At 41.1% G+C, this 18,757-nt stretch overlaps 1 protein-coding gene across 6 annotated transcripts in view; it reads left to right on the top strand.

The window, feature by feature from the left end:
• ccser1 (coiled-coil serine-rich protein 1) overlaps positions 1 to 18,757 on the top strand; it is a 378,554-nt gene that overhangs the window by 133,065 nt on the left and 226,732 nt on the right. The gene's annotated exons all lie outside the window — the stretch shown is intronic.

The raw sequence follows: 18,757 nt of genomic DNA, 5'->3' as shown, positions 1-18,757 counted from the left end.
TAACTCTGATGGGTTGACTTTGCTCCCTCCTCCGGGCACCCATCTGCCCGCCATGTTTGGGACTTTGTTTTCGTTGGGGACGTCTGGGATCCGTCCCTTAATTGGGGGGGGGGGGGGGGGGGGTTCTCTTAGGTTTTGTGATTGTTTCCTCCTAGTGTGACTTGTCCCTGTGATTGCCCATTGATTTCACCTGTTGTACCTGCTCCTAGTGTATCCTCCAATCTGCATCCTCCTGTGTCACCCACCTGTTCCTCGTTGACTCGTTACCTTGTAATTGTGTCTATATAAGCTCCCCATTTTTGTTGAGTCTTGTCGCGACATTGTCAACGTCCATTTACACGTCAGCATCTGTTCTCAGCAGTTTTCTCTGTCCAAGCCTTTTGTTAGTGAGCTTAGTTTTGTTTGCTTCTGTGTTTTTGGGATCTCCACAATATTGGTTGGCACTTTGTTTTTTTGTTTTTTTTGTTAGCCTTAATTAAATCATTTTGCACTACCACCGGTCTGCCTCACCTCTTTTTCCCTGCATTTGGGTCCACACCACCTGCCCACCTGCTTTCCCTGACGCGGTCACTACATAAAGTGACTAAGTAGCAAATGTCAAGCTGGGTAGATATTCGGCCTATGGGATTTCTCGTTTTGAAAGGGATCCTCTATTTTTAAGACAAGTAATTCTTACAAGATAAATGTTAGTATGAGTTATCATAATTTGATATTAAAACCCCTCTTAATGTTTTTGTTTTCATAAAGTTTGTAAAATTATTTTAAGTGATTGGTCGCCATTCTTGTTACGTTGCGGTGCGTGACGTCACTGGCCCCGATGCCGAAATTCCAGCGTGTCAATAGTTAGCTTTCCCAATATGTCGTCAGTTCGACCCTTCCTATTTGAACCAGATCTGAAAAGTGAAGAGCAGGACAGCACTGTCGGTCGTTCACAAGACGAGCTTCAGGGAAAAATGCATGCAGCAAATACCTGATCAGACAAAAGTTGGGCAAAACTGGTGATGCACTCGCTGTCTCAATGGCAACAGAGCGACAGAGTGCTATTGGGAACTCTGGTTGGGAGCGAGAGTGTTGGGAACTCTGGTTTTATTAGCAGATATTCAAAGTAAGCATATTGCGTTTTCAAACATCCCAATATAATTATGTAGATTATTAGCATCCAGAGCTGTCGTGTGCTTACAGTACAGGCCAAAGAGCACACCTTGTGTAATCCATGTCTTGTACATTGTAACGCGTGGTAGCTAGGATACGTGTATAAAAGTACCAAAAAGGGGAAAAGCTTTCACTAATGCACATTTATTCACAAAAAAATATTTCCACCTTGACCACTCTTCACTGGGGAGCTCAGCAGTACGCAAACCCGTGTTCCCTGACGAACTCCCAACATTGTTGTAAGGTCCACGTCAGTCACTGTCGTCTCTGTAGCGTGCCATAGTGCTTTAATTATTTAGTATGATTTGGGGAAAACTCCCACAAAGAATAGTCAACAAAAAAGATCGCAATAGTAATCCCAATCCGCGTTTTTTACTCACTCGAAGATCCAGGAATTAGACAAATCCCATGGCAATGTTCCAGCGTGATCAGGCCGTCAATTCCACAAAATAGACTGATCCGAGAAGCCGCGGTGGTACCGACGAATCAAAACAATGGGCAGATCCGAAACCAATATTGCAGAAGCGGTGGGACCTTGCTTGACTGAGGATCCAGGATACAGTGCCTTGCAAAATGGTGTTATGGTGTTATACTTATATAGCGCTTTTCCACCTTTCAAGGCGCTCAAAGCGCTTTACACTATATTGCCATCTCCCTACTGGTGACGCAGCACCAGGAGCAATGTGGGGTTCAGTATCTTGCTCAAGGATACTTAGGCAAGTTCATCAGGGCGGAGAATTGAACCCACAACCTCTGGGTTGGGGGACAACTACTCTACCACTGAGCCACGCCATCCCCAAAAAGTATTCGGCCCCCTTGAACCTTGCAACCTTTCGCCACATTTCAGGCTTCAAACATAAAGATATAAAATTTTAATTTTTTGTCAAGAATCAACAACAAGTGGGACACAATCGTGAAGTGGAACAACATTTATTGGATAATTTAAACTTTTTTAACAAATAAAAAACTGAAAAGTGGGGCGTGCAATATTATTCGGCCCCCTTGCGTTAATACTTTGTAGCGCCACCTTTTGCTCCAATTACAGCTGCAAGTCGCTTGGGGTATGTTCCTATCAGTTTTGCACATCGAGAGACTGACATTCTTGCCCATTCTTCCTTGCAAAACAGCTCGAGCTCAGTGAGGTTGGATGGAGAGTGTTTGTGAACAGCAGTCTTCAGCTCTTTCCACAGATTCTCGATTGGATTCAGGTCTGGGCTTTGACTTGGCCATTCTAACACCTGGATACGTTTATTTTTTAACCATTCCATTGTAGATTTGGCTTTATGTTTTGGATCATTGTCCTGTTGGAAGATAAATCTCCGTCCCAGTCTCAGGTCTTGTGCAGATACCAACAGGTTTTCTTCTAGAATGTTCCTGTATTTGGCTGCATCCATCTTCCCGTCAATTTTAACCATCTTCCCTGTCTCTGCTGAAGAAAAGCAGGCCCAAACCATGATGCTGCCACCACCATGTTTGACAGTGGGGATGGTGTGTTCAGGGTGATGAGCTGTGTTGCTTTTACGCCAAACATATCGTTTTGCATTGTGGCCGAAAAGTTCAATTTTGGTTTCATCTGACCAGAGCACCTTCTTCCACATGTTTGGTGTGTCTCCCAGGTGGCTTGTGGCAAACTTTAAACGAGACTTTTTATGGATATCTTTGAGAAATGGCTTTCTTCTTGCCACTCTTCCATAAAGGCCAGATTTGTGCAGTGTACGACTGATTGTTGTCCTATGGACAGACTTTCCCACCTCAGCTGTAGATCTCTGCAGTTCATCCAGAGTGATCATGGGCCTCTTGGCTGCATCTCTGATCAGTTTTCTCCTTGTTTGAGAAGAAAGTTTGGAAGGACGGCCGGGTCTTGGTAGATTTGCAGTGGTCTGATGCTCCTTCCATTTCAATATGATGGCTTGCACAGTGCTCCTTGAGATGTTTAAAGCTTGGGAAATCTTTTTGTATCCAAATCCGGCTTTAAACTTCTCCACAACAGTATCTCGGACCTGCCTGGTGTGTTCCTTGGTTTTCATAATGCTCTGCACTTTAAACAGAACCCTGAGACTATCACAGAGCAGGTGCATTTATACGGAGACTTGATTACACACAGGTGGATTCTATTTATCATCATCGGTCATTTAGGACAACATTGGATCATTCAGAGATCCTCACTGAACTTCTGGAGTGAGTTTGCTGCACTGAAAGTAAAGGGGCCGAATAATATTGCACGCCCCACTTTTCAGTTTTTTATTTGTTAAAAAAAGTTTAAATTATCCAATAAATGTTGTTCCACTTCACGATTGTGTCCCACTTGTTGTTGATTCTTGACAAAAAAATTAAATTTCATATCTTTATGTTTGAAGCCTGAAATGTGGCGAAAGGTTGCAAGATTCAAGGGGGCCGAATACTTTTGCAAGGCACTGTACATGTTCGGGCGCCAGTTGCAACGCGTGGTGGGTAGGATACGTGCACACAGGGACCAAAAAGGGGGAGAACCTTCCACTTATGCACATTTATTCAATAAAAATAATAATTTCACCTTGACCACTCACTTCACTCCCCTTGTTTCCACTTGACTGGAAATTGCATCCAAAAGCAGCATATCGCGGCATTTTACTTCGCGAGTTTAGGCAGCAGTAAGCAATTGTTGAACACGCTACACATTTGGAAAGATGCCATTGACGTCATCACTGCGAGCCCGCAAACCATGGCGTCAACTAACGGTCAAAATATGTACTAAATATTATAAAATATTGCCATTGATTTAACATTTTATGTGTTTCTAACAACATATTTTAGTACAAGAGAACAATTGTGGTTTATTAGAGCCTACATGTATTTAAGTTAGAGGATCACTTTAAGTTGCGAGTGGTAGCATTTCACCTCGATTATAATAATGGTCTGCTCTATTTAAAGTTTCATACCATGGACATACCACTCCACTGCATACAGCAACCCACTCTGTCTGCTTAAAAAACATTTCACTTTTTATAACATCAGGTCTATTAACAGCTGTGGTGTCGCAACTTCAGAAACTCCCGCCATCATCCATAAATCGTTCGTTTACTCAATCACTGTCACTGAGAGAATTTGACGCAGCCTCGGGTTGGCCGAATTTTACAAGGGGGCGGGGCTTTGCGAAAGGTCCATTAGACCTACACGTTACCTACTAGAGCTGGGAATCTTTGGGCACCTAACGATTCGATTACGATTACGATTCAGAGGATCCGATTCGATTATAAAACGATTATTGATGCACCCCCCCCCCCCTTTTTTTTTTTTAAATTTTTTTTTTTAAATGTTTTGTACATTAGTTCCAAAATTGTTCAAAAATACTCTCAGGCTAAACCAAACTACTATTTCAGTATCAACTTAACATATAGCAGTAAACAAATATACAAAAATAACAGTAAATAAAAAACTCCAGTCCCCATTCTATATCAGCAGCTTTAAACTACTTTCAATTAATTTAATGTTGTGAATCAACTGTTAAAGTTGTTAAAATTGCTCCCATTATTCCATAATTTCCCTTTTGTCTACTTTCGACATGTGAAAGTTTAAAAACTATTTTAAAGATAGATTCAAGTCAATATTTTACCGATTCGGGAGTATTTTAGATTAAAATCAATTAGCTTCGCCTTTGAAGGTTCGCTACAACAGCCTTGCAGGGAAGTGTACTGCTTTAAGATGGCGGCCGTTTACTAACTGCCGCATCTAGCTTTTTGTAGATATGCTACTAACGCCATTGAATCTATAATGCATCTAGTCCTATATAAATGATATCTACCGTAACATTATGTGGATGTACTTTGTGGCAGCTTTTCGGCAGCAGTCAGGTATGTTGTTGTGTTTTTTTTATCTCGTGGCATGAGTTGAGCTAGAGCCGTGAGTTGAGCATTGGCATTACCCGAGGGGCCGGGTAATGAGAAGCATGATGTTTAGCTACTCTCGCTCCGTTCTTCATTGTGCCGAAGACCGCGCAGCGCGCTGAGTGTGTTGTACTTTCGCTTTACTTGGCATATTTCAATAATCGGAATTTGGATGTTTGTGAATCGTTTTCGAATCTTCCACGGCCGAATCGCGAATAATCTAAGAATCGGAAATTTTGCACACCTCTGTTACCTACTATTCACTGCTGGGTGGGGTTACTCATCTACTAGTTTGAGAAACCTGCCATTAAGCGTCACCAAACACCAGGTAATATACAAACTTTCTATTACATCAATTCGACCTGTATATTTGTCTAAACACATCCTTAGTCGCTTATAGAAAAAAAAAAAAAAAAACACATTGAAAATGTTATTATCCATGTGTTCTATATTGTTGCCTAATACAAAGGATCCCATTTGTCACTGTCAGTGGTGGATTCAAGCATAACTGCAACCCTCCCGTTTTGTTACAGCACACTCTCACAATCCACTGATTCTTAGACACCTCAAAAGTCAGGCTGTATTGGGATTACCAATGACTACGAAGGGGAATAGTGTGATGATAAGTTACCATAGAAGAGGAAATGCAATATGTCAGTGTCTAGTTGCTTGTTTTGCGCTATCATAAGTAATTAAAAATTACCACAGTTAATTTGCACTGATGGTGGTTCACTTTCATAATTTGCGTGCAGGCAGGGTAGGTTCAGTTCCAACACTGTAACATTTGATTGTCTCTTTACATGTACAGTGTATCACAAAAGTGAGTACACCCCTCGCATTTCTGCAGATGTTTTAAGTACCGTAATTTCCCGAATATAAGGCGCACCCGTGTATAACGCGCACCCCAAATTTACTCGTAAAATCTAGGGAAAATTATTGTACCCGTGTATAACGCGCACCCAAATTTTAGCACCAATAAATAGAAGAATACAAGAAAACAGAATTCGTGTACAGCATGTGACATTTCTTTTAAAGGCTGCTGTATAACTTGCTCGTTTCATCATGAAGAATAAATGTTTCATCCATGGATTGATACGGTAAAATAAAAGTGGTGATTTAGGTCGGAAATCAGAAGAGCGCATCGCTGTTGACTAGACTAGACTAAAACTATTGTTATTTGGATTTGAGTTTCCCGAGGGACAGATATAGTTGACGGACACAGGAAGTCTGTGTTGTGTTACGTTTGTTACGGTCCGAGTTGCGGAGCTGCAATAAACGTTGACTGAAATGAGTTCAAGAAACTAAATTCTGTGCTTTATGAAGAGTGGGGAAAAAAAGCAGAGTTTTAACACAGACGAAATCATTTGACCAATCGGAGTGAAGTATTACCGTGTAGCGAGTTCTAATAGAATTCACCGGGGGAACTTATGTTGGCACGTTGAATAGTTCCCGGGGGGAGGTATTTTGTTGAGGGAACAGACGGAAAGATTATATATATATATATTCTGCGGGTTGCATGTGAGACAGACATTGCTACCGTATTTTGTTGCAGCCTAAACTCCGCCAAGGCTGCCCTTTGTCACCGATTCTGTTCATAATTTTTATGGACAGAATTTCTAGGCGCAGCCGAAGCGTTGAGGGTGTCCGGTTTGGTGGCCTCAGCATTGCATCTCTGCTTTTTGCAGATGATGTGGTGCTGTTGGCTTCATCAAGCCGTGACCTCCAACTCTCACTGGGGCGGTTCGCGGCCGAGTGTGAAGCGGTTGGGATGAAGATCAGCACCTCCAAATCCGAGACCATGGTCCTCAGCCGGTAAAGGGTGGAGTGCCCTCTCCGGGTCGGGGATGAGATCCTGCCCCAAGTGGAGGAGTTCAAGTATCTTGGGGTCTTGTTCACGAGTGAGGGTAGGAGGGAGCGGGAGATTGACAGGCGGATCGGTGCAGCGTCTGCAGTGATGCGGACTCTGCACCGGTCCGTAGTGGTGAAGAAGGAGCTGAGCCAAAAGGCGAAGCTCTCGATTTACCGGTCGATCTACGTTCCTACCCTCACCTATGGTCACGAGCTGTGGGTCGTGACCGAAAGAACAAGATCCCGGATACAAGCGGCCGAAATGAGTTTCCTCCGCAGGGTGTCCGGGCTCTCCCTTAGATATAGGGTGAGAAGCTCGGTCATCCGGGAGGGGCTTGGTGTCGAGCCGCTACTCCTCCGCGTTGAGAGGAGCCAGTTGAGGTGGCTCGGGCTTTTGGTTCGGATGCGTCCTGGACGCCTCCCTGGAGAGGTGTTCAGGGCATGTCCCACCGGCAGGAGGCCCCGGGGTCGACCCAGGACACGCTGGAGAGACTATGTCGCTCGGCTGGCCTGGGAACGCCTTGGAATCCCGCCGGAGGAGCTGGCTGAAGTGGCTGGGGAGAGGGAAGTATGGGCTTCCCTGCTAAAGCTGCTGCCCCCGCGACCCGACCCCGGACTAAGCGGAAGATAATGGATGGATGGATGGACTAAATGTCAATAAAGCAACGCAGATTAGCTCCGTTATTTGATACTCCGCTTCCGACTCCTTCCCTAGCTCGCCACGACCGAAACAAAATGGTGACGTCACATACCGTAATGGTCGGCAACGGATCGCCGCATATGTTTCTTCAACACAACATGGCCGTGTCAATAAAAAAAAATCGGTCTTTAAATATATATAATATATTTAGATTTTTGTCTCCATCCTTGTACCTGTTTATAATGTGCACCATGATTTTACAAGTTAATTTTGGGGGGAAAAAGTACGCGTTATATTCGGGAAATTACGGTATATCTTTTCATGGGACAACACTGACATAATGACACTTTGACACAATGAAAACTAGTCTGTGTGCAACTTATATAATAGTTCATTTATTTTCCCCTCAAAATATAGCCATTAATATCTAAACCCCTAGCAACAAAAGTGAGTACCACCCTTCAGAAACTACGTACATCCTTAAATGTCCAAATTGAGTACTGCTTGTCATTTTCCCTCCAAAATGTCATGTGACTTGTTACAGGAGTGCGGTCAGCATTGCTGCAGAGATTGAAGAGGTGGGGGGGTCAGCCTGTTAATGCTCAGACAATACGCTGCACTCTACATCAAATTGGTGTGCATGGCTGTCACCCCAGGAGGAAGCCTCTTCTGAAGACGCTACACAAGAAAGCCCCCCCGTCTCATCAGACCATTGGACATGGTTCCGGTATTTCATGTGCTTTGTTGACATGTTTACAGTAGGGCTGTCAAACGATTAAAATTTTTTAATCGCGTTAATTACAGCTTAAAAATTAATTAATCGTAATTAATCGCAATTGCAATTCAAACCATCTATAAATTATGCCATATTTTTCTGTAAATTATATATATATATTCTGTAAAATAAATAGTTGGAATGGAAAGATAAGACACAAGATGGATATATACATTCAACATACGGTACATAAGGACTGTAGAGGGCATTTCACTCTACTGTCATTTAAATCTGTCTATGCTGTCCTCACTCCGAAGCGTCTACTTTTTCCAAAGCTAGACGGCTAGTGAACGACGCCATAATAATCAGACTTCTTCCTTTTTCATCTGATTTATTAATAAAATGGCCTCAAAACATTGTCCTCTGTAGACCGTAGTAAGACTACAAAAAAAAGTACACAAGCATTGCATTAGCAACAACGTTAGCTTAGCACGCTATACAGGTTCACTAAAGATAAACAAAAAGCGTCTCATACAAAAAATATAACATTTCACTTACTAACATAATATGTACATTCTTTACAACAACCATACTTGCGGACAAATCTTGTCCAAAGATCATATAAGCACAACATTACAACGTAGGCGTCAGCCCGAGACGTCGTGCAGCCATATTGAACTGGCAAGAAAGCAATAAACCATGTCGCAAAGCGACCACAAGAGTTCGCTGTTAGACAGCACAAAAAACCTTGCTGTAAAACATACCAAAAGGCAGAATACTGTCTGAGCGGGACATGTGCGTTAATTGCGTCAAATATTTTAACGTGATTAATTTAAAAAATTAATTACCGCGCGTTAATGCGATAATTTTGACAGCCCTAATTTACAGCAAACTGTTTTTGGGCTTTCTTGTGTACCGTCTTCAGAAGAGACTTCCTCCTGGGGTGACAGCCATGCTCTACAATTTGATGTTGAGTGCGGCGTATTGTCTGAGCTTTAACAGGCTGGCCCCCCGCCTCTTCAATCTCTGCAGCAATGTTGACAGCACTACTGTAACAAGTCACATGACATTTTGGAGGGAAAATGACAAGCACTACTCAGTTTGGACATTTAGGGATGTACGTAGTTTCTAAGGGGTGTGCTAACTTTTGTTGCCAGTTTAGATATTAATGGCTATTTTTTTTAGTTATTTTGAGGGGAAAATAAATCAACTCTATTATATAAGTTGCACACAGACTATTTTTCATTTTGTCAAAGTGTCATTTTGTCAGTGTTGTCCCATGAAAAGATATACTTTAATATCTGCAGAAATGCGAGGAGTGTACTCACTTTTGTTATACACTGTATGTGCTCTATAATTGGCTTGCGCATAGTTACGTTTTTGCCCAAAATCAACTGAAGTAGTCATTTGGCTGGCTAATTTTACCTCTTCTTGTGATGAATGTTTTTTGATGGTGACATTATTTCTCATGGGTAAAGTTGTTTTGAAATGAGCACAACCTGAAAGTTAATCTGTGTCAAGTAACTGATTTTTGCAACTATTATTGTAAGATTATTTGAAATGGAAAATGTGGTATTTATATTTTAATAGACATTTCATTTTGAGATTAGCATACCTGCACATAGCAATATGATTAAAGGGGCGTGTCAGACAACCATACCCGCTTTACTTTTTAAGACCATTCATCATCTTTTGACATGTTCCCTTTGGCTACTGCAAGTCATTAAATATTGAGCTCCCAGGCAGCACCCCCCCAACCATCAAACACACCCACCCACACATACGTGCATCTACTCACCCCCACACACACTACTCCTCACTTCTCCCTCGATTGCTAAATCTGAAAGGCTTTTTACTTGAACCAAATCTAATTGTCGGGACGGTCGTGCTATGAAGCCCATGGGACACGAGTGACCTTAAACAGAGTGTGTTTATTTTTTGAAAGGCCGAAAAGATAAGACAGTGAGAGCGTGTCTGTCTTCCCCCATGAGGTCGGGCATTGATCACCAATGGCACATTTAGGGCCGTGTCACACCTATAATTCTTCGGAGTTATTGCTTTTTAAAAGGTCAGCATACCTAATAAACCACAGTTTATGCTGTTCCGAGGTTTGACATGTCTCATAGGTACTTTAAAGTGTAAAACTTGAGAAAATAGTAAAGAATATGCCTCATATATTAGGCTTGTAGTCTTTTCCGGTGTTGTCTAACTCAAAAATAGCTCTCTGGTCAGAAAGTGATTCAACAACAGATTTTGGGCAAGCAAGTACATTTGGTACTGCAAAGTGGGCAACACAGGTCTACAGACTGCCCCTGAATGGTTTTACAGTGTGTGTAAATTATTCAGGACACGTAAGAAATAAGGTGAACTGATGAGTGCGAAGGCAGGCAAATGACCTCTGTTATTGGCTAAAGTTTGGGGTGATTGCGACAAGTTATACAGTTTGCATAGGCCTAAACCCTCCGCCTTAATGTGCCGGAGGAATGTGAGTATGTTTTTTTTTCTGTTAACGTAAAGTTCTTTTTGCTGGCTGAGTGGTTGCCTGAGTCCATCTAGCTGAGGCTTTTGGTGCGGGATAAGTTCATTGAACTGTGAATTCTGCTGTCGATACCCACAACATATGGGGAACATGAAATGTGCTGATAATACTGGCACCACTGGAATAAACATTGACTTAACAGTTTAGGACTAACGTAATTTTCGGACTATGAGCCTCATTTTGAATCCTGTGTTTTATAGTCCAGTGCAGCTTATTTGTTGATTTATTTGGGTTAATAGGGAACACTTTATTTGGCAATGGTGTCAAAAGACTGTCATAAGACCCTCACAATCAGTGTTGGACACGTTACTTTCAAAAAAGTAATTAGTTATAGTTACTCACTACTTCTTCCAAAAAGTAACTTAGTTAGTAACTGAATTACTCAGTAGTAAAAGTAACTAGTTACCAGAGAAAGTAACTACAGTGGGGCAAATTAGTATTTAGTCAACCACTAATTGTGGAAGTTCTCCCACTTGAAAAATTAGAGAGGCCTGTAGTTGTCAACATGGTTAAACCTCAACCATGAGAGACAGAATGTGGAAAAAACCCCCCAGAAAATCACGTTGTTTGATTTTTAAAGAATTTATTTGCAAATAATGGTGGAAAATAATAGGCCTGTCGCGATAACAGATTTTAGTGTGCGATAATTATTCTCATAAATTATTGCGATATGCGATATTATTGCGCCCCCCCCAGTTTTTTAAAACCAATTTACAACAACACAGTGCGAATACAGTATATATTAATAGATCAAATATACCCATTTAAACGCGATATTTACTCTTAAATTCAAAAATACTTTTTAAGAAATCACAACTAAAAAAAAATAGACCATGCCTCTTAAGTAAAAAACGGCAATATTGATACCGCACAGAAACACAATGTGTTTAAAAAAAAAAAAAAAAAAATTGCACTTAATAACTTAAGCATTTAGGCAGATGAAAACTTCCCGTCATAGCTTATGCAATTGTGTTCCATAGGGATGCAACGTTACAGTTAAGTCATGGTCCAGTACAATTTTTGATATGGGGGACACGATTTTCGATCTGATTCAATGCATTTAATGCTCTGTTAAAAAAAAAAAAAATAAAAAAATAAAAAAAAAAAAATTTTGTTTCATTTTTTCTTTTTTTTTTTTTTTTTTTGTTAACGAGCAAAAATTAAATTGCCATCATATAAACATGCATTTTAGTGCATAATATTTATGTGCTTACTTCTTACTGATCTGAAAAAAATTGTATAAAAGTGCTGAGAACAATCTTTACTGTTTGTAAAGTGAGGCAGGGCACACTGTCTCTTAGCAGCTAGGTTTACTACATGAGCAAGACATCCTATTTGTGGTCCGAATCCATCTGTGTCACGTACTGAATTAACAATATTTGCAACATTATCTATAGTCACTGGTATGGATTGATTTGGCCTTCTTAACTTCCATTCAGTCATGACAGTTTAGAATTCATCGATGTAGTATATGGACTATGTGTCCCATAATCACTCTGGGCTCACGTAGCCAATGGCATGGGACTTAGAACATCTAGTTTGCCATTTCATGATATCTGGTTTGTGCGCGCGCATTCAAAAAGTTAGCAAGCGCCGCTGAAGTCACGTCAGCTCATTACTACACAACACCAGCATATGACAATCGACTTTCATAAACAGGAGGAGTTTGAAGCACAGCGTTCTTAATTTCATTCAGCTGTTAGTTGTCAAAGCGAGGTTGTTCGTAGCAGCCAAGTCGGTAACAATGTTTTGGCGGACTTCGTTGTAAATATCCGGCGTTGTGCCAAAAAATAGCCACCCTGCCTTAAATGTCACTCCTGACGGGAGCGCCCACACGTCAACAACACCGGCGCGCCATAGATGGTCCACAGTCACTCCGGGGCACTGACGCGGCCGGTATACATTGAACAATAGGATATAATGGGAACGATTGGCTCCGGCGCTAGTTTTTGCCGGACCTGGAGCGAAGATGCATTTTGTGCAGTTGGTAACGAGGAATCTGAACTTTAAACAGCACGTCTGCTGAACGCGCGCACGCACGTGCACGCGAGGCGATAAATCACAGCGAAAAAATTACCGCCTTCATTTTTATTTATCACGCGATAAATGGAATTATTGCATATTGCGACAGGCTTAGAAAATAAGTATTTAGTCAATACCAAAAGTTCATCTCAATACTTTGTTATGTACCCTTTGTTGGCAGTAACGGAGGCCAAACGTTTTCTGTAACTCTTCACAAGCTTTTCACACACTGTTGCTGGTATTTTGGCCCATTCCTCCATGCTCCTCTAGAGCAGTGATGTTTTGGGGCACAATTGGTGGTTGACTAAATACTTATTTGCCCCACTGTATGTTGAGGTACCGTACCACTGTACTCCTGCCCCTCTGCTGTTGGATGCTTTGTTGACGTCATCGCTGCGGCGCTTTGCAAATAGAACATCTCTATTTTGCGACCCGACCCCTCGTCGAAAATTCACTCCGCTACGTCCAAAACGACTGCCCCTGCTCACTTTTGCCGAGAAGTTCCCTCCCACACACACGGCCTTTCTGCTTGTGTTGTGGCAAATTCCACTTTGAAATTAAAATGTAAAACCATACTAGTGTCAGGCATGAAAATCTCTCACCTTTCGGCGAAATTCGCCGTTTTGGAGTCAAAAAGGGTGACCTACGTGAATTGCGTAGATCCGAGGAGAAATTCTTTTTTTTTTTTTGGGTTGGGAGATTTTATTTAATTGTTATTATTATCATCATTTGAATAACTTAGTACGTAAACTGAGCAATTCAGAAATCGGTCCTTTAAAAAAAGTGACACTTGGACAGTCAGCAAATCCTTCTAGATGCTTTGCTGAAGAGAACCAATCATCGGCCCAAACTGCGTTCCATTATTCCAATCGCGCGCACTCTTTACGGGTACATAGAGTGCTTGGAGAGCCTTTGGTTGCATTGCAAAGCTGCGAAAACAAGAAGCAGGCCTTATCCACACCGTGGCAGACCAGAGCGCAGCATACATGCTTACCTGTATTTGCCAGCAGATTGAATTTGGTGAGTAATGGTTTCAATCGTTTTCATAGTTACTGCCATTCGTTGCAGCTTGCGTTGAACACTGCCAGATATAGCCAAATCTCCCGTGAAAAAATAGCTCCCGTTAAACTTGCGACAAGCTTGTGTATTTAGCGGTAATATAAACGAAGAAACGCACTGTTGAGCCAAATTAAGCGGCATGCTCTCGGATGGAGGAGGGCGCCTCGCATCGCTCCCGTCGTCCGCCTGAGACGCGTTATTTTTGGCTGGGACCTGAGCTGACGGCCGTTGTTCTGACAAATTTTGCAACCCATCAAAAATTGCTACCTTGCGGTTTTGCGCATGCGCGTAACGTTAAAAATGGCCGCTAATGCAGCGATTCCAAAGTAAACACTACAAACTTTCTTTAAAGAAAGGAATATTTACCTAAGTTTGATCATGTAAAGACATGTACAAAAGTTCTCAAACACATCCTACCATGTTAGCTGCACACAGCAACTGCACCCCGTGCTCTCACTGTTAACGACTTCGCCGTGTCGTTAAGTATTAATTTACACTTAATTTGCACTTTTGGATAACATTGACAGTCCAATTGAATGTAAAAGAGGGCTTTTTCAGCGCCACAAAAGCTTTGGGAGCAAAATTTTATAAGGGAGCAAATTTTGACAGAACACCGGTGTCGGCACAACACCGGCCCGACGAGTGGTGGGAATGATTCTTGCTTCTTAAAGCTTTTCATAAATACAGTGATCCCTCGTTTTTCGCGGTTAATGGGGACCAGAACCCGCCGCAATAAGTGAAAACCGCGAACTAGCGCCCTCCCCTCAAATTTTTTGAGCGTGTTCAATGTATTTATTCAGATTTTACATTGGGAAAAAAAGATACATATATAAGACATGTTTTTTCACTTTTTTCCCCCCAAAGTATCATTTATAAATGGTTTTTAAGCACTTCAACATGTAAGAATTATGTAAGTTTTAAACATGTTACTGCCCCACCTAATTATTTTTAAACAAGAATAAAGTAGTAAGAAAATGCTTGGCTTTATTAAATGCTTCATAGTGACTCTACTCAAACCCTACTTTGTTAAACGATGATTGACACATGTGCAAACTTTTTCTATGATTGATTTTTTAAATTTTTTTTATTATTTAAGTGAGTTTTTTTTTAAAGAACTTATTTTTTGATTGAATAATAATAAAGACACAAATGCCCTAGCCAAAATGTGGCCCAAACGCAGAACAACATTACTTCAATGGAAAAAGTTGTTTCAATCAAGAAAAATAGTTTTCAAGTGCTTTTTTTGTCTCAATTTTATTTTTGCAAACAAAAACTTAATTTTTTTTTACTGAAGTGACTTTTTTGGGATTAAAAATATATATTTTGATTTAAGCAACTTTGTTTTTAATTGAAGCAACTTTTTTTTTTTTTATTGAATAATAAAGACACAAATCCACCTCCATAGTTATTGAGAAAGAAATTAAGAAAGCTTTAAAAATAAAAGCCACCAGGGAGTGTGATTTTTTATTTTTTATTTTTAAGATTTATATTTCATAATATAGATATGCCTTGTAAGGAAAGGAGATTGAGGGATAAAAAAAAAAGAGTTGGATGAAGCTGCTAAAGGCAGTGAATCAGCTGGGTGAATAGCACACTTGGTAAGAATAAGTTTGCAAGGATAGTCGGGTATAAAATACAATTATTAAACACAATTACAATGTTATTTTTCTATAAGATTTTATGCCATTGCTTTATTAGTTATTAGGTGCTAGAGTTGTTAAGTATGGATAATAATGAAATAATAGTTTTGCGAAAACTGTGCTGATGGTGGCTCAGTGACCATCTGATGTGGTTTGTTCTCAGATAAACAAGTTGAGGAAGGAAGTTTTGATGCAGAGGTTGAAGGGAGAAAAGAGGCAGACTGAGTCACAGCCAGAAAGTGTTGATGACAGTGTTGATTTCTATTCACTGTTGCCCCCTTCCAATTAAAGTATGTCACAGTCGCAGCCAATTATTATCTAAAGCTGGTTAAAATTGAAGTTATGTTGTTTTAAGGTGTGTTAAGTACTTGTTCATATGCCCCTTTTGATCTATGAACACCCGCCCCTCCACCGGTCTCTGCACGGCCCTGCTGAAACACGGTGTGGGTTGACAGAGCTCAATATTTTGCTGGGTTGTACAGTGTACCGGAACATATTTCCTCCACACCATTCTCACCTTTTTAACACCTGACCCATTTTCATGCCTGTAGTATAGTTTCTGCCTTTATTGTCAAAGTGAACAACACTGATACAGTACAATGAAAAAAAAAGTTATTATTCTACCTGTTGAGTTTGTGTCCCTTTTCTGCTTGTGCCCTTGTTAACAAGGAAGACAATGGCCCCTGATTTAAAAATAAAATCCGAGTGTGCCCCAGCACACTAACTGGCTGAAGGATGTGTACGCTATAGGGAAATAGTATTTTTCTCTAACGTGCTAATCAATATTCACAGACATTCCTGCTTCTGTTGTTTTAGTACGCAATAAAGTTAAGATATTAAAACAATAGTGTATGAGAAGAACGTTTGTGTGGGCAGACAAAAGAGCTGCTGTATGCAACAAATGAGTAAGTGGTAAGAATAGGCCAGCAACTTTTCTTCAGATTATCAAAGTTAGTGTTCTTGGAGTCAGATAGTGGTTACAACATAATGAACGTGCGGCATTTGGCTAATGGGTCAATCGCCAACAGCGCATGCCATCGACTGGCTACTGGAACTCTGAACCTACAGGCACAAAAGTCCGCTATTTATTAATCAGCACTGATGGAAAAAAAAATCAAATATCAGTCTCCTACGCAGGAAGAGATTTGAAGCCTTAACCTCATAAGTAAAAGGAAGACAAGTGAACCACCTCTCACAACGCTGTCCATTTTCACACAGGGAAAAAAATGTTTCCAACTAAAGTAAATCTTTATTATTAAATTAGAGTTGGAGTGCTTCTTCTATGTAAATTATCTTGTCATGTTTTATTCGAAACAAATCCAACCCAATAATTCCACCCACACAAGTACCGCAGATCCATTCTCCAGATCCATACCGGAGATCTGTTCTCAGAAGGCGACAGCGCACTGCAGTTGATGTCGGGGCTGAGAACCCCAGAACTGGTGCTCCAACGTGTTCTTTCTTCCAAAAATAAACGAATTAATCCGCAAAATCAGCTGAATCCTTAGTCCTTCTCATACAACCGTACGGCTGGAGAGTAAAGAGGACTCCTCCTACCATACACGTCACAGCGCCCTCTTTCTCAACTCGAGACTGGAGCCAGAAATCAATCATTCATGGCGCAGGATTAAAAAAAACTAAATAAATATAGCGATCGCTTCCACGCACGCTTCCAAGCGGTCCATTTCATTCAGGAGCATAAAATACCACGGAAAATATGAAATAAACATGCTTTTTGCTGTCATAGGTCCTTTAAGTTCAACAGTCACATTGACAAAATACTCATTAAAAGGAAACAATCCACCAGAAGCTGAGACTACAGTGGGGCAAATAAGTATTTAGTCAACCATTAATTGTGCAAGTTCTCCCACTTGAAAATATTAGAGAGGGCTGTAATTGTCAACATGGTTAAACCTCAACCATGAGAGACAGAATGTGGGGAAAAAAACCCAGAAAATCACATTGTTTGATTTTTAAATAATTTATTTGCAAATCATGGTGGAAAATAAGGATTTGGTCATTACCAAAAGTTCATCTCAATACTTTGTTATGTACCCTTTGTTGGCAATAACTGAGGCCAAATGTTTTCTGTAACTCTTCACAAGCTTTTCACACACTGTTGCTGGTATTTTGGCCCATTCCTCCATGTAGATCTCCTCTAGAGCAGTGATGTTTTGGGGCTGTCGTTGGGCAACACGGACTTTCAACTCCCTCCATAGATTTTCTAAGGGGTTGAGATCTGGAGACTGGCTAGGCCACTCCTGGACCTTGAAATGCTTCTTACGAAGCCACTCCTTTGTTGCCCTGGCTGTGTGTTTGGGATCATTGTCATGCTGAAAGACCCAGCCACGTCTCATCTTCAATGCCCTTGCTGATGTAAGGAGATTTTCACTCAAAATCTCTCAATACATGGCCCCATTCATTCTTTCCTTTACACAGATCAGTCGTCCTAGTCCCTTTGCAGAAAAACAGCCCCAAAGCGTGCTGTTTCCACCCCCATGCTTCACAGTGGGTATGTTGCAATTCAGTATTCTTTTCCCTCCAAACAAGAGAACCTGTGTTTCTACCAAAAAGTTCTATTTTGGCTTCATCTGACCATAACACATTCTCCCAGTCCTCTTCTGGATCATCCAAATGCTCTCTAGCGAACCGCAGATGGGCCTGGACGTGTACTTTCTTCAGCAGGGGGACACGTCTGGCAGTGCAGGTTTTGAGTCCCTGGCGGCACATTGTGTTACTGATAGTAGCCTTTGTTACTGTGGTCACAGCTCTCTGTAGGTCATTCATTAGGTCCCCCGTGTGGTACTGGGATTTTTGCTCCCCGTTCTTGTTATCATTTTGACGCCACGGGGTGAGAAGGGAGTTGAAAGTCTGTGTTGACAGCCCCAAAACATCACTGCTCTAGAGGAGATCTGCATGGAGGAATAGGCCAAAATACCAGCAACAGTGTGTGAAAAGCCTGTGAAGAGTTACAGATAACGTTTGGCCTCCGTTATTGCCAACAAAGGGTACATAACAAAGTATTGAGAAGAACTTTTGGTATAGACCAAATACTTATTTCCCACCATGATTTGCAAATAGATTCTTTAAAAATCAAACAATGTGATTTTCTGTTTTTTTTTTTTCTTCCACATTCTGTCTCTCATGGTTGAGGTTTACCCATGTTGACAATTACAGGCCTCTCTAATATTTTCAAGTGGGAGAACTTGCACAATTAGTAGTTGACTAAATACTTATTTGCCCCACTGTACATCTCAACCATCTTCTTAAATCATACTT

The sequence above is a fragment of the Corythoichthys intestinalis genome, chromosome 3 (assembly GCF_030265065.1).
Source record: "Corythoichthys intestinalis isolate RoL2023-P3 chromosome 3, ASM3026506v1, whole genome shotgun sequence".
In the NCBI taxonomy this organism is placed as follows: domain Eukaryota; kingdom Metazoa; phylum Chordata; class Actinopteri; order Syngnathiformes; family Syngnathidae; genus Corythoichthys; species Corythoichthys intestinalis.
This window is presented reverse-complemented; position numbering and strand designations above follow the sequence as displayed.